Genomic DNA, 17,358 nt, shown 5'->3' on the forward strand with positions numbered 1-17,358 from the left:
CTCCAATCTCATTGCAGACCCAAACGTAAAATATAAAACTACAGAAGTTTTAGGAAAAAAAGAAATAGGTGAAAATCTTTGGGACCTAGGATAGGCAAACAATTCTTAGGTTTAAGGCCAAAAGCAAAAAAGAACAATTTGATAAATGGGATTTCATTAAAGTTAAAACTCTTTGTTCTGGGAACAGGAAGAAAAAATAAGCTACTGAGTGAAATGACATATACATAAACTGCCTATCTGACAAAAGACTTGTATCTAGACTATATAAAAAGCTCCTAAAACCCAACAGCATAAAAAATTAAGAACCCAATTACAAAACAGGGAAAGAAAAGGCACTATAGACAGCAAATAACCACATGAAGAGATGTTCAATATCATTAGCCATTGGGGAAGTGCAAATTAAAACATGATAAAAATTATGACACAACTATCAGTATGGCTAAAACAACAACAACAAATAGTGACAACACCAAATGCTGGCAAGGATGTGGAGAAACTGGGTCACTTGTACATTGCCGGTGAGAATGCAGAATGATCCAGCCACTCTAGAAACCAGTTTGGCGTTTTCTTGTAGGACGAGTCATGCTGCCATTGTACAGGCCAGCAATTGTACACTTTGATACTTACCTCAGAGAAATGAAAACTTATGCTAGCACGAAAACTGTACATAAATAGTCATCACAGTTTTATTCATCATAGCCAAAAATTGGAAACAACCCAGATCTCTTCAAAGGAGTGAATGGTTAAATAAACCGTGGTACATCTACACCACGGAATAATACTCAACATGAAAATAACTGAACTATTGAGTCACACATCAGCTCAGGTGAATCTGCAGAGAATTAGACTCAGTGGAAAAACCCTATTCCCAAAGTTATGTCGTGTATGATTACATTTATGTGATATTCTTAAAAAGACAAATGTATAGGAGTAATGCGGGTTGGTGGTTTCCAGGGGTCAGGGATGGGGATGGGTGGGCGGAAAATGGGAAGCAAGTGTGGTTTAAAAAGATAGCATGGGCCGGGCGCTGTGGCTCACGCCTGTAATCCCAGCACTTTGGGAGGCCCAGGCAGGCGGATCACGAGGTCAGGAGATCGAGACCATCCTGGCTAACGCGGTGAAACCCCGCCTCTACTAAAAAAAAAAAATACAAAAATTAGCCAGCCGTTGTGGCGGGCGCCTGCAGTCCCAGCTACTCGGGAGGCTGAGGCAGGAGAATGGCGTAAACCTGGGAGGCGGAGCTTGCAGTGAGCCGAGATCGTGCCACTGCACTCCAGCCTGGGCGACAGAGCGAGACTCCGTCTCAAAAAAAAAAAAAAAGGGGGTAGCATGAGGGATTCTTGTGATGGGCATGTTCTATTTTTTTTTTTTTTTCTTTTTGAGACAGGGTCTCACTCTGTGGCCCTGGCTGGAGTGCAGTGGCGCGATCTCGGCTCACTACAAACTCCACCTCCCGAGCTCAAGCTATCCTGCCTCAGCCACCCAAGTAGCTGGGAGTACAGGTGTGCACCACCACGTCTAGCTAATTTTTGTAATTTTTTGTTGTTGTTGTAGAGATAGGGTCTCACAGTGTTACTCAGGCTGGTCTCAAACTCCTTGGCACAAGTGATCTGCCTGCCTGGGCCTTCCAAAGTGCTGGGATTACAGGTGTGAGCCACAGTCCCTGGCAGCGGGCATGTTCTTTATTTTGTCTGCATCAACATCAGTCTCTTGGTTGTGGTATCATATTGGAGTTTTGTAGGATGTTACCATGGGGGAAACTGAGTAACGGGCACATGGGCTTTCTCTGTATTAGTTCTTACAACTGCATGTGAATCTACAATTATCTCTAGATTAAAATGTTTAATTTAAAAAATCAGAAGAGCTAACCAAATGGCTTTTATCCAATGACCTATTTAATTAGCAAATTATGAAATTGAGTTCCTTGTGTTGACCAATCTTTCTTCTTCAAAGGAACCCAGTTTGTAGGGTGCTATGCTTTCAAAACGCCCTGTTCCATTCGACGTGTTTGTAATTTTCACAGTGATATTTCTGAATGTGATTGGGTTAAAGTTTCTCTTTGTGTCTGCCTATTAGCTTTATGTGCTACTGTTATGCTGACTTTATAAAAAGTGTTCTGGTGTGTTACTTTTCTATCTATTCTCTGGAACAGTTCAGAGAGCGTTAGGCTGGTTTGCTCCTTGAAGCCTAGATATATTTATCCTTGTATTTCTTGAAGTTTTTGCTTTAAGCATTTTAATGTAATATTACTTGTCACAGAAAAATATTAGATCATTATTGTAGATTGTTATTTTTATTTTTGTGTGTTTTCTTGTTATTTTGCCTTTCCCACTATTCTTTTTCTCTGTTCTGAGTCACTCTGTTCAGATGCGGCTCATGTACTCTATGTGGCCTGTTGATAAGTTTTGGATTTTAACCCTGGGAACTTTATTTCCTATTAATATAATAGTTTTCCCATTTGTTTATTGATATAATTTTTTTATATTTTTGTCATCTTGTTTTATTAAAGATCATTTGTCTACTATAAGCTATGTGTGTTTGTGTGTAATTTTTAATAGCTTGCATGCTTATAGTGTAGTCTGTATTTCTTAATGAAAAGTGTTAGATTTTATATAACTCTCCTAACTCCAACTTATTCTCTTATCCTTTCTCTTAACTTACTTCCTTCCATTTAACCTTCCAATTTAGTTTATGCTATATTTTTAATTTCCTGTGGTTATCTTTATATAATTGTATGAAATACTAAAATTCCTAGTACAGGTTGTCTTTCCCTTATCCAAAATGCTTGAGACCAGAAGTGATTCGGATTTCATATTTTTTTCAGATTTTAGAATATTTGCATGTACATGATGAGATATCTTGGGAATGGAACCCAAATCTAAACATAAAATTTATTTATGATTCTTATATACCTTATACAAATAGCCTGAAGGCAATTTTACACAATGTTTTATACAATTTTGTGCATGAAACAAAGCTTGTGTACATTGACCCATTAGAAAGCAAAGGTGCCACTATCTCAGCCACTAGTGTGGACAGTCTGGGGTTGTCTGGCATCACCATCATTCCTGACTCTGGATTTATGTGCTACTGATCAGCCACCATTTTCTTACACTTACTGACACATAAGTACTTAACAGTAAAAAATGACACGCCATTAACACAGTGAGAAAATATCATGTTCAGGGTATCTCAGCAGCACAGCAGTGTCACTGGAACCCCTGCGCTAGCTTCTAAACCTCAGCAGCAACAAACAATGGCCGCTTCCAGCCACCACCTACAATGCTGCATTTTGATTACAAGGCTGCTGTATGCAGTATTTTTTTTAGGTGAGAAGAAACATCAGAAACAGTTGGAAAGGACCAGGAGGTGGATCCTCTAGGGATGTGGAGGGTTTCTGCTGGATGGCTTTCTTAAATGTTTCCTCTAGAGTCATCTGCATCAGTAACATTTGCGTGTGTGTCTTAGAAGTCTCTCTAGGATTTTATAAACTGCCATGATTTCTTGCTGTGTTATGAATTCATGTCGCTCTAGTCGTTCAAAAAGCCCAACACACACTCTCGCCATGGCACCTGTAGGCACCCTTTCTGCAGTGTTAACAACGTCATCCTCAGCATCACTATTATCATCATCACCTTGACTCAGAACTTTTGTCTGTTTCACCATTGGTCGATGAATGCACAACTGAAGCCTCATTATGAATGTTAAAGACTTATTGGAATCCACTTCTTCTAGCTTGCCGATGGACTGTGTAGGTATATTTCTTGCATCTGTAAGAAGGTCAGACATCATCTTTTTCTCACTTGACACATGGAATCCTTCAAAGTCACCACCTTGTTCATCATCATCACTGAACGTAGTTACACACCAGAGGCTGTGCCAGGCATGCTTGACTGTGTCTTTGGTCACTGTGTTCCAAGTTGGCAACAGCATACAACAACAGCCTTCATGCTAAATTCCTTTCGAAAACCTTCCCCACACACACATCTGTTTACTGCTGCTAGCATGCTCCTTAAGAAAGTGATTTTCTATTTATTCTTCATTAATCTAAGGATACCTTGGTCATGTGGCTGAATTAGTGAAGTCATGCTTGTGGGAAAGTACTTGGCATAAACATTATTTTTTATGAGAATTTCAACTGAAGGATGAGCAAAACAATTGTTAAGGAATAACAAAATCTTGCAATTATCCAGTCCAGCTTCCCTGCAGTGAGCATGAGCCACCGGTACAAAATGTTTATGAAACCAATCAGAAAAGATGTTCCTGGTGATCCATGCGCTTTTGTTAGCAAAATATGAACTGGTAAGAAATTCACTCCTTAAAAATAATAAGGATGCAGGCTTTTGCCTATCACAGCAAGCTTACACGTACACATGGCTGCTGCATTTGCAAATCCCAGCAAAGTCTTTCTGTCCCTCCTGTAGGAGCTGTGTCATCAGCGATAGTCCATGTATTTCTCTGGAAATAACACCAGAACAGTAATGTTTTATCAACATTATGGACTTTTTCTGAGCATCAGATTTTCACTGGTGATGACCTTGGCAAACTCATCAGGTCATCAGTGAATTTTTTTTTTTTTTTTTTTTTTTTTTTTGCTTCATGACCAACAGATGATTTATCACCAAAAACCTTTAAAAATTTAGCACTGTGGCCGGACGTGGTGGCTCGCACCTGTACTCCCAAGCACCTTGGGAGGCCGAGGCAGGTGGATCACAAGGTCAGGAGTTCCAGACCAGGCTGGCCAACATGGTGAAACCCCATCTCTACTAAAAACACAAAAATTAGCCAGGCCTGGTGGCGGGTGCCTGTAATCCCAGCTACTTGGGAGGCTGAGGCAGAAGAATTGCTTGAACCCAGGAGGCAAAGGTTGCAGTGAGCCGAGATCACGCCACTGCACTCCAGCCTGGCAAGAGTGAGACCCTGCCTCGAAAAATAAAAATGAAAATAAAATAGCGCTGTGTCTTTTCTTAATTTCTGCAACTTGCCTGTTGAATGTAACTGTTGGACAGTTCCCTTTAATTTCAGCTCATTGTGACAGGTCTCTGCTTGTTTCATAATCAGCACGGCATTAAGTCATGTGTGTTCATTGTGACGTTGACAGATCCTCTCTTTCAATACACAAACCAGATCTGTATTTTTAGCTTTACGTAGTGTTTTCCCATTTGTCACTAGCTTACGCTCATCACTTTTGTCATAAAACTTCAACAGTCTATCCTTCTGTTTCTTCAGGTCATGTATGGTGGTCATTCCAACACCACGCTCTTTTCTAAGACATTTCGCACTTAAGCTGTGGTCCTATTTCCCCAACAGCTGGACTTTCTGTGCCATAAATCAATGCTTTGTCTTTTTCTTATTACGTTTGTCCAAAGGGGTATCTGTAGCCCTTTTTAATATTTCCAGCAATATCTTTACACCACAGAGCAGAGAATAAGAAAAAAAAAACAAAACAGTGAGTCATGCAGGTAGGTTTTGGCTTACATGGGACATTTGGGAACCCGCTGTTGGCATGTCTAGCCTGCACACATGCCATTTTCTTACCCTTTGAGGACGTGCTTGTGTGGGGTAATCTGGGTGTGTGCAGAGAAGATATATCACCACTGAAGGTGGATGGAGGGTCTTTTTCCCCTTGGGAATGCTGAATAAACTGTTGTGCACCTGTGCTTTGACTGTGACCCATCACATGAAGTCAGGTGTGAAATTTTACACTTGTGGCATCATGTCTGTGCTCAGAAAGTTTCAGATTTTGAAGCATCTCGGATTCTATGTTTTCAAATTAAGGATGCTCAAACTATACTTGATATATCAGTTTAAGTATCTAGGAGATAGTTTTAAGTATCTGTTTCCCACCTTACCTCCTGTTTTTTTTTTTTTTTTTGGTTGTTGTTGTTATATCATTATTTCTTCATTGAGAAATTTATAAAATTAATTTTACTCTGTAAATAATATTTATGTAGAAGTTTAGCCATAGTTCTGGATTTAAATTTAGTGTATCATCATTACTTAATGTCTTTTTTCTTTGTCTCTTGCTTGGCTGGAGTTTGTCAGGTTGTTTTCTCAAATTGAGCTCAGAGGTGCCATTCCTGAAGTCTTTGGATGTTAGAGAATGTCTGTCTGTTTTCTCTACATTTGAGCAACACTTTGGGGAGATGCTCTGCAGACATGAAGAAAACACAAATTTAGGCTTCTCCATCCTCTGGTGCCAATTGAATCTTCACTTTTTTTCTTTCCTGGAGTTCATAGAATAATTTATTCTTGAAACCCTGTGATTTTACAAAAATGTGTTTATTCTGTATAATTTTTTCTTGAGATATAGCGTTCCCGTTCACCACGTGGATTCAAGCCTTCTTTTATTCTAGTTTTATTCTATTCTATCTTTGCATTTTTAATTTTTTTTTGTTCTCTTTGTTTTGTTCTCTGCTTTGGGAATATCACGTATGAACATGTTATGTCCTTTTTTTGTCTGTCTTCCAGATCTATTGTTTTCTTTCTCATCATTTTAATGTTTTTCCTTGTGTTTTGCTCTATCTTTGCCTATTTCTGGTTTTTAGCAGCATCTGTTCTTTGTTTTGTCTACTGAAGCTTTTATTTCTGCATATTCTTAACTTTCTCTTCCATTTCTTTGTCTGGGCACCAGAACTTTCTTTTTTTTTTTTTTTTTGTCTCTTGAAGATGAATTTTTTTTTTGCATCTCTTCTTGCAGTATTTGTTTCAAAGGGGTTTTTAATTTCCTGTGGCATCAGGGAGAAGTTTTTGTTGGAGAGGTTTTCACTGTCCTGGTACAGTTCTGTGGAAGTGTGTTTTCCATTGCCTTCCTGGATGGTCACATTCAATGTCAGATCAAGGCAGGTGCATGGGGACCCTGACACTTGGAGGAATGCAGTGCAACTCCGACGGGCCCTGCCAGGCCCACAGTGCCCTCTCCCTTAGGCCAACAGACCTGCCTGGCACCCGGCCCGCAAGGGTCTCAGGTGCTCTCGTTTCTGCCTTTGCCCCCCGACCCCCGCCCCGTCCCCTCTTGTGTCTGCCCCACTCTCATGGCCGTGACTTCACCATCTCCTTCTTTTTTGAACCTTTTGTATCTGGCTTCTTCTTTTCATTAAAAAATATTTTTACAGAAACTACTCTCTTTGGGCCAACCAATGACTTTCTGTCATCATTTCTGGCTATTTCTTCCAACCCTCGTGGCCTTCTCTATGTCCCCAGCCAGCCACTGTTAGGACTGTGGGCTTCCTTAAGCTCTTTCCTTAGGCCCTACTGGTGCAGTCCTAACCTCCACTACAGACCGCTGGCCCTTCCCCCGGACTTCTGCCAAAGGCCGTTCTTCCCTCTAGCTTGGATGCTGTTACTGCCCAGGGTTAGTATTGGCTCTCTCTGCTCCCCTTCCCTCCCCTCCCTCCTCTCCTCTGCTCCCCTTCCCTCCCTTCCCTCCTCTCCTCTGCTCCATTCCCACCCCTCCCTCCTCTCCTAGGCTCCCATGCCTTCCCTCCCTCCTCTCCTCTGCTCTCCTTCCTACCCTCCCTCCTCTCCGCTGCTCCCATCCCTCCCCTCCCTCCTGTCTTCTGTGTCCCTCACACCTTCCCCTTCCTCTGCTCTCCTCTGTGCCCCTGGGAGCCCACGTGTTCACTTGCCTGCACCTCAGGCCTGGACTCTGGTGAGCCACACCACTTGTCCCTCGTCCCTTCTTTCTAAACCAGAACTTCTTGTCATCCACCCAGACTGTGACCCAATCTGGCCTCACCCTCCCTCCCTCCCTCCTTCCTCTCTTTTTTTTTTTTTTTTTTTTTATTTTGTGTTGCACTCTTGTCTCCCAGGCTGGAGTGCAGTGGCGCAATCTCGGCTCACTCCAACCTCCGCCTCCCGGGTTCAAGCGATTCTCCTGCCTCAGCCTCCTGAGTAGCTGGGATTACAGGCACCTGCCACCACGCCTGGCTAATTTTTGTATTTTTAGTAGAGACAGGGTTTCGCCATGTTGGTCAGGCTGGTCTGGAACTCCTGACATCAGATGATCAGCCCGCCTCGGCCTCCCAGAGTGCTGGGATTACAGGTGTGAGCCACCGCGCCTGGCCTGGCCTCACCTTTTCTGTTTGATTTCTCTCAATAGAATCCTTGTGTGGGGCCTCGAAGCTGACTGACCACACCCCTGCCTCCGCCCTGAACTTGCGTCTGGGTCAATTGGTAGTGGGGCAGTTGTGTTGAGGGTTTTGTCACTGTATTTATTCCAGCACGCCCCGTCTTTCCCTTCACACAGCCCCCACTCTGGTCCAGGCCCGGCTGGCGCGATGACTCCTTCCCCACTGCCTGGTCCTCCCCCGCCCCTCCCACGCAGGCTCCAACACCGTCGTGGTAGGTTCTTTCTCCTAGAATATTGCTGAGCCCCACATCGTGGTGGGTTCTTTCTCATAAAACATTGCTGAGCTCCATCTCAGGAAATGTTCAGCAACCCCCCGCCCGCCCCCCAGACTAGGTGGAGCCACACTAGGCCACTTCTGTGACTCTGGGGTTGGCCCCGGCTGTTCCTCACTCAGTTCCCCACTCTGCTCCCCACTGCGGGGCTCACTGCCCCTCCTCCTGCTGTCCTGAACCATGCTGAGCTCCAGCCCTCCCCACCTGAGACAACTCCCTCTGCCTCCCTCATCAGAGGCGGGCACCGGTCCAGAGCCGGCTTCGCCACCCAGCCTTGAGTCACCTCTCCACCTGGCCACCTACGGAGAAGCTCCTGGATGATTCATTTGGCAAGTACTGACGAGACACCCTGTGGTGTGAGGCGGCATTGTTATTAACCTTGTTATGATCTAAATATTCGCAGGTTTGGATCTCATCGCTTCCATAGACTGTTAGAGTTTCAAGGGTGGAGATCTGCCATTGCTTTTTCCATATCCGCAGAAATTCCTTTCACATGAAATGTGAGTCTGTTGGGTTCCCCCCCGAGACCAGCGGTGGAAGAAGAAGCTGGAGGTGGCTGATGAGACACTTCATGCTGGACCAAGAAACGGGGACTCGGGGTTGAGTCCACATGTGCCATTTGTGGGGACGCCGTGCATTCCCCAGTTTGCCGCTCTCTGTTTCAAATTCTTTCACTCGATGCTGTTGTGGGCATGAAGTCAAAGCAGGCATGTGTGAGACAGTGCTTTGTAAAACATAAGGCACGGAACAAGTTTAGAACAGGAAGAGTTGAAGCTGGATTGACGCAATTACCAAAAATAAAATTAGCTGAGGGTGTCAGCGATGAGCCATGGAACTTTTAATAATCATCACATTTTAGGTCAGCGCCTTTATGCTTTGAATTCAGATGGCATCAATTTAGGAATAAAGAAGTCAACAGTTTTAATGGCCCAATATGGATGCAAGGGTCACTGATTACTTTAGGGTCCTTATGTTACAAGGAGTCTAGGAAAAACTTCAATTTTTTTTTTTTTTTTTACAGCAACGTGATTCTCTTTGTGGTGTCTACTAAAATAAGAAAGTTACAGTGAGATTTCTTCAGTGTTCTGATGGCTTTCTGCCTCTCCTCTGACCAGCGTGAGCCACTCCTTCATCTCTGCCTCTCACTTTCTGCTTGACAGTCAAGGCTCGCCTTGAACCTCCCTCTTCAGAAAGCCTTTCTGACGTGCCTCCTCAGGAGTGTTTGTTTGTGGTATTTGACCACAATCTGCACTATACTAATTAGCTATGATTTTTATGAGGCTGGAGGAACTTCTAAGGCAGCAGCTGCGTTGGGTTCTTCTGTCTCCTTCCCAGGGCTTCCTCAGGGCTTAGTACAGGGCATGTGCTAAGCATTCCCTAGCCCCTTCCTTTGCCCTTGTTTTTTCTTTCTAATCAGATTCTGTGGGGAAGTTCATTGTCACAATGTCCAATGTTTAGCATTCAAAGGCTGCATGAGGTAGATCAGGTAAACATACCTCTCTGGCTGTACCAAAATGGGGGGCTTGGCATATCTGCCACCTGAAAGCAGCTGGACCCTGCGTGGATCTGGGTATGTATGCTGTGAGTAATGCTGTCTGCATCTTAGAATCTTTCCCTGTAAGAAACAAAAGTCTGACAGCCTCTGAATCCCGCCCTCCTTCCTGATACACTGTGACAACGCGTTTATAGTACCCTGTTGATGCTGACCAGATGCTTGAAGAGGACAGGGTCAGATGCTTTGTTTGCCGAAGAAGTCAGGTAGATACCGACACTGTGGCCCCAGGAGCTGGCAGCATCCTGGCAGCACCCTCGCAGCACCGCAGAGCTCCCACCTGCCTGCCCGTCACCAATGTGCTTTCTCTTCTTGAGTTAAGCCTTTCACTTACTGTCAGCTGGAGGATCCATGCCACAGCTAAATCCCCGGCTAAAAGGTGCTAACTCCCAGATGCTCCAACCCCCACTGTGGGACTCACCGTGAAAATGTCCAGTTTCTTTATTATCAAAGAAAAATAATAGTCAGTGAAACCCAAACAAATCTTAGCGCTCCATGTGGCACAGTCTCTGCCTACTGGGACAAACTTATGATCTGTTTCATACACCTTAAGATACAATGTATCTTTCGGGAGTATTTTTAAAGGGGCAGGGAGGCGGTGGATGTGGTGCTTCCTGCAGAAAGACTCCTGAAAGGCGTCTTGACTGTTTTTCTCGTTCCCCAAAGCCCATCCTCTCGCGCCAGCTCACTCCCTCTCCACTCTGCTCCTCCATTTCCTGTGCCATTCCTGAGGGACTCAGCTTACACCCAACACACACCAAGGGACTTTCATTGCTACAGCATCTAGGACGCGTCATCTCATTGTCATCACTCAACACTTTTCTTATCAGCCTCAGGCTGTTACTTGGTCTCTGCAGATACAGCAGAACTTGAGAGAGAACCAAAAAACAAAATCCTTCCTTGGTCCTGGGTTATTCGCTGGTGGAGTCTGTGTCTCTGCTAAGATGACTTTGTCAAACACCTGCTATGTGCCAGAGCGTGGGCCCTGTGTCCAGCACACTTGCATGCCCTTTTGAGACTGACAGGCATCATTATTATCTTTTCTACAAAAAAGAAAGACGAGGCACTGGGTGCATAATTAACCTGCCCCAGACACGCAGCCGGTTAGTGGTGAAGCTGGAGCCCGCCCTGGAGCCTTCACATCACTGCGCTGCTCTCCAGCCAACCGTGGAACGAAACAAGAAGGCAGACAACGTCCACGGACGGCTCGCCCTGTGTTTATTATAGTGTTTGCAAATCTGAATAACTGAGCACATTCCTGACAACCCTGACTACTGAAATGAAGGCAAAGAGATGGGATGAAAAATGGGTACTTTGGATCAAAATAACCCCCGATTTATGTAAATGCAACTCTAACTTTCGGACAGGTGGCAGGTTTGAAACTGGGAAGCCGGATTCCCTCTGGACTGGGGGTGCCTCTGGCGACAACACTCCTGAGAAAGGCTCAAGCAGAGGGATTTTTTAAAATGAATGAATAAATGAGCTCTTCTCATAGGTTCTCATGAAAGGAGGGTCCCCAAAGAAGGGGAAGGGCTGAAGGGTTGGGTGATCCACACATCAGCAGCAGCTGTGTGTGGTTTCACCTGACAGACTGCTTCTTTGGGAGGGTGGAGGGGCTCTCCCAGGGGATCCCGAGGTTGCCCCTGAGTGAGCGAGGTCAGGACAATCTCTCCTCTCCTTCCTGGGTCTCAGGGAGCTTCCATGAACAGAGCTGGGGTCTGAGGCCGGCTCTTGGTTTGCAGCTGGGCTTGGCTGACACAGCCAGCCGGGCTCTGCCTGGGGTAGCAGCATACAGGAATTTAAGGCCAGTGTCTACTCCTGGGTGGGGGCAGGTCATCCCCCTGCCAGCCCATCTTTCCAGTGTGACTAAGGGAGGTGCAGTGGGATGTGCAGGAGCCGAGGATCCCTTCAGCCTCACAGTCCCCGGGACAGGGGCCTTGCATTTGTGTCTACCGGGCCAGTCTCACCCCAACATCCTAATATCACCAACGTTGAGCTTGTCTATTGTCTCAGTTTGGGTTTTCCTGAAAGTAGGTCCTGAGACAGGACTTGCGTACAGGCAGTTTATTTAGGGGATTGAGACAGGGAAAAAAGAAAAGACACACTGTGTGAATAGTGAGAGGGACTCTCCTGAGGACAAGTGTTACTCAGCCCCACCAGCCCCTTCTGAGGACTGTGTAGGACCTATCTGGAATTCGTCTCCCCGAAGGATTAGGAGTCTGGGACACTTATTTTTCTGGGCCAGAAAAAGCCCCAGGCAGAGGTCCATGAAGGACCGATGTGGACAGATGCTCTCCAGTGACCTCCTGCACCGATGGTGTCTGCCACCCTGTCTTTGCCACCAGACTCTGAGTTCTGAGTCAGTTTCGTCCACGGGACCCAGCTGTGGGCTTGGCCCATTTTTTTTTTAATGAATGAATGAATAAGCTCTTCTCATAGCTTTTCATGTAAGGAGGGTCCCAAAGAAGGATGAGCCAGGAGGCCCAGATATGGGGTCCCCTTTAGTTCTAGGTAGAGGGACACCCCAGGGTTGAGAGGGAACAGAACAGCCTGAGGATGGCAAGGGAAGCGAGGGGTGGGGGTCTGGGGGTCTGGGGGCCTGGGGGCCTGAGCCCGCTTTGGCAAAGGCCAGGACAAAGTGGCCTTCTTGAGTGGTAGGGAACAGCAGGGTGTGACCTTCTTCCAGCCCAGGCTGGAGACCCCTCTGCCACCTCCTGGTGAGTGTGATGGGGGGAGGTGGCCTCTGTGATGAAAGTAGGAATGGCCAGGGCTGAAGCATCATGGTGGAACTGTCCCCTGTGCCCCGGTTATGTGTGTCACTGCTGTGCCATGCCTGGGTGTGTGGGAGGACTGGAGGACACTGGCTGGGCCGGTATCAGGGCCACAGGAGCCCACTGGATGTTTGTGACTACACATCAAGTATGGAGGTAAGTGTCTTACGTGTTTGGGAAATGGTAATGGTGGGGAGGCCGGTGCAGGAGAATATGGGGGCCACGCCTCCTTCTGCTCCCTACTGTGTGACCTGAGGCAAGTGAACTTACTTCTTTGTGCTTTATGTCCCCCATCTGTAAAATGAAGACAATCACCATCCCCCCCTCTTAGGACTACCACGAGAATGGAATGAGTTAACACACGGAAAACATTCTGACAGGGGCCTGAACTTCAGGAGTGCTCAATAATAGCTGTTTTTATTGTTGTGATTGACAGAGAACCTCTAGAAATAATTTCATTTCTACTCCCGGTGGTCATGCAGGCAGCCATTATTTTGGTCTGTGATGAGCAGTCAGGGTTCAGGCAGGAAGACAGAAACATTCTAGGTATTTGCAACAGAGGGATTTAATATTGGGTATTTGTTACACAGGAGACAGAGTCCTGGGAAGCCGAGCAGGAAGTGGCAAAGCAGGTCAAGTCCCCTGAGAAGTGGCCATCAAGGCTTCAGTCGACCTGCCTGGGATCTAGCCTGGGATTTACTGGGGAGAGGCCTTCAAGGACAGGAGTGGGTGGGCAGGATCTCGGAAACCCCACAGGGTGGCCCCTATGAAGAGGCAGGGTGAGGAGGAGGATGGAAGGAAGAGTGTGTGGCTGCAGCACAGCTCTAAGAAAGTTTGTCTTGGGGGCCGGGTGCGGTGGCTCACGCCTATAATCCCAGCACTTTGAGGGGCTGAGGTGGGTGGATCCCCTGAGGTCAGGAGGTCAAGACCAGCCTGGCCAACACGGCAAAACCTCATCTGTACTAAAAATACAAAAAAAATTAGCTCGGCGTTGTTGTGTGAGCCTGTAATCCCAGCTGTTTGGGAGGCTGAGGCAGGAGGATCACTTGAACTCGGGAGGCAGAGGCTGCAGTGAGCCGAGACTGCTCCATTGCACTCCAGCCTGGGTAACACAGTGAGACTCCATCTTGAAAAAAAAAAGAAAGAAAGAAAAGAAAGTTTGGTTGGGGCAGTGGGGCCCTCTTTGGAGCTCTGCTCACCATCCTCCATCCTGTAACATTAGTCTGTGACGTGGTCCCTGTCTGCCTCTCTGATGTAGCGTCCAGCCTATGGGGAAGGGAGTGAGGTGGTCTGCCCTGCTTTCTGTGGCACCTTCGGTCCCAGAGCGCCTGCACCTGTCACAGAACTGGGACAGAGCAGACCCTGCAGTGTGCAGCAGCGCTGAGAACCCCCAGCCCTTCTCCCCTGGCTCGGTGTTGGGATTCAGGGCTGGGCAGGTCAATGAGGTGGAATTGGCCTCAGACCTGGAGTCCTGGGTTTGGGTTCTTGCTCTGTCCCTTGTCACGACCAGTCCCTTTTCAAGCTCCTGAGCCCCCATTTGTAGAATGACGATGGTGCAATTTGCCTCCAGGCTGCTGAGGACTGAAGGAGCCCCACCTGCAAGTCCGAAGAGCATCTGTGAAGTCCCAGGCACACACCTGGGTGATGGGGCCGGTGGTGGAGTTTCTGGGGTTCACCAGGTTCTTGAAACCTTGGGCGGCTATAACCCTTCAGTGTGGGAGGCAGGGCGCGGCTTGCGAAGGTTTCTTCAGATTCACAAACGCAGCAAACACACCTTGGTGAGACGCTCCAGTGAGATGTTTCCAGCCGCCACCAAAGACCCAGACACTCCTCCTCCCACGGGAGTTTCCTGCTCTGCCTCCTGCCTCCCACCTGCTCCTTTCTTCTTTCCATTCTTAGACTTACTTTGGGAAAAGAAATCTTTGTTTGAAGGAAGGCCAATGGAGTCTGCTCTCCAAATGAGGCCTCACTGCCCTGGCCCCTGGCCAAACACCATGCCCTGGGCCGGCCAGAACGTGCCTCTGCAGTGCAACCCCAGCAGTCGGTGCATCTTATCTCCATCTGCCCCACCCTCCAGCCCTCTGCTCAGATGTGTCTAATGAGGGATCTCTGGGGTGGGTCCTTGAAGCCACCTCCTCCTTCTCCCCGCCCCACATGCACGGTCAGCTAGATCCAAAAGAGCAGGCAGAGGGCCACCGTGCTCACTCCACCATGCTCACTCTCTCCAGGGTGCCTCCCCAGCCTGGTGTGAGGGTGCCACGAGGAGCCTCTACCTTACTCTTCTCCTGCCCCAGGCAGCAGGCAAGCAAGACCTTTGCTCAGTGTGTGGTCTGGTGACACACTTCCTTCCATCCCTCAGGCTGGACAGCATCTTTGACCACCCGAAATCGTCACTCTGCCAGCAACATGTCCCCCAGGCCCCAAAGCACTGCACTGCGCCGAGTCAGGGCTGCTGCGTGTTCTGTTCCTGCGTGTTTGCTGTTTATGTGTCTATTTTGTCATCTCCTGGGGCAGATGAGTTGCAGCAGGAACCAAAGAAAGATGTGAGGAGATGTGGGGCAAATGTGTAGGTGGGAGGAAGCTAGGACACTGCAAGAATGTCATCACTCACTTTTTGAAATTTATAAACTCTTAAAATCCATTGTTGTGAAGGTCACCCTCATTCAGTAGCAGCCGAGGGGACCCTTGCTCTGGCTCTTGGGGCCCTAGGACTGTGCCAGCATCAGTAGCATCGTCTGTCTTATTGAATTCTGGCAGCAATGGTCCAGGGGCGCTTGTGTGCCCCACGGTGCAGATGAGAAGTCTGATCCTGGGGGTGCTGGCAAGTGGAAGTGCCGGCCCCATCTCCTGTAAGTCTAATGTCTGGGCGCAAAAGCTCCTCTCTCATGCCTCCTCCTCCAAGGAAGGGGTGGGAGACTTTGCACAGGTGCAAGAGGATGGGCTGAGACACATGTGCATCCATAGGGGTCCACGGACACAGAACAATGGCATTTGTTCAGAAGACAGAGAATTTCTATTTTCTTTTGGGTGCAGTAAAAATAGCCTGTGCATTCCCGGAACAGCAAGCACTGAAGATGACTGTTCAGGGCATTTTGTCTTGAAGAGAAACAAACAAACAAACTTGATTGTTGCCTGGTTGTCGAGACCCAAACACTCCCCCTCCCACCTCCGTTCATCACGGGGCCCCTGCCAACCTTTCTGTATAAGAGGGGCTTGCTTTTAGCTTCTCTATGGGAGAGCCAAGCCAGGCTGGGTGGCGTCTGCGTGGGTTTTGGATGAAGACAATTTGCCCATTCCCAACTCTGGGACAGCTCAGCAATGCCTGCCTGGCAGGCAAGGGAGGAGCTCTCCAGAGAGTGTTGTCTTCCCTCAGCCAGACCCCTCGGTCTCCCTTCCCTCCTCCTCCACCCAAGAGAAACAAACTCTGCAAAGGACCTGCTGACAACAGTGGTGAATGGGCTGCAACGGGTGGCAGTGCCCCTTGGCTGGGCCCCGCACAGCCCCTACCATGGCTTGCTCAGTAAACACAATGATTAGAGCACCCAGAGGGGCCCACAGGCCTGGGCATTTCCAGCATTTGAATGTCTCTTGAGTTTAAATCACTTCTCACCAAACTGGTCCAGGCCAAGGCCCCAGAAGAAGGGATGGGATTACATGGGTTTCCTAGTGCAGAGAAAAGCTGGTCCAGAGGGGTTGGCTGGCACACCCTGCCCACGTGCACCTTGGAAGGAGGATGAGTTGACACAGTGCATATGGGTAGGCAGTTTCCTTATACTCTGTACCTGTTGAGGATAGGATAACACTGCGGTCTCCACACATGCAAACTCACACACGCATGCATATGCACACACAGGCATGCAAACACCCTCAAACACACATACACTCACATGTATGTATACACACATGAGCACACCTCCACATGCACACACAGATGTGTATATACACCGGCATGCACACATCCTCAAACACACGCATATACTCACATGTATGGATACACACATGAGCACACCTCCACATGCACACACAGACGTGCACACACACACACAGGCATGCACGCACCCTCAAACACATGCACACACTCACATGTATGTATACACACATGAGCACACCTCCACATGCACACACAGACATGTATATACACACACAGGCATGCACACACCCTGATATACATGCATATACTGACATATATGTATACACATGAGCACACCTCCACATGCACACTCACACACATGCACACACAGGCCTGCACACATGCTCTAACTTATGCACACACCTCAAATATGGAGAGGCTCTGGCTAAACACGAGTGCCTAGAAAAGCCTTGAGCCTCACTGCAACTTGGGGTACACACAGAGCAGACGCCCCTGCTCTCCTTAGCGGTGCTAACAGTTTCTGGATTATTGGGCAAAGGTTCAACCTTTGGCCTTTGGTATGGGAAGCCCTCACCTCTTCAGTGGCACACGGAGTCAACCAGGCCACAGAGGTGAGATGACAGCAGCCATGTTCCATCAGCCACCTCCTGCCCTGCCCGACACCAAGACCTCTGGAGCCCTGGGGACGCCATCATGCTTTCCTGGGTGGACAAGTCCTCCCCAAAACCTCCCTCTTTCCCTGGAAATGGCTGCTGCAACAC

The sequence above is a fragment of the Gorilla gorilla genome, chromosome 11 (assembly GCF_029281585.2).
Source record: "Gorilla gorilla gorilla isolate KB3781 chromosome 11, NHGRI_mGorGor1-v2.1_pri, whole genome shotgun sequence".
Lineage (NCBI taxonomy): Eukaryota > Metazoa > Chordata > Mammalia > Primates > Hominidae > Gorilla > Gorilla gorilla.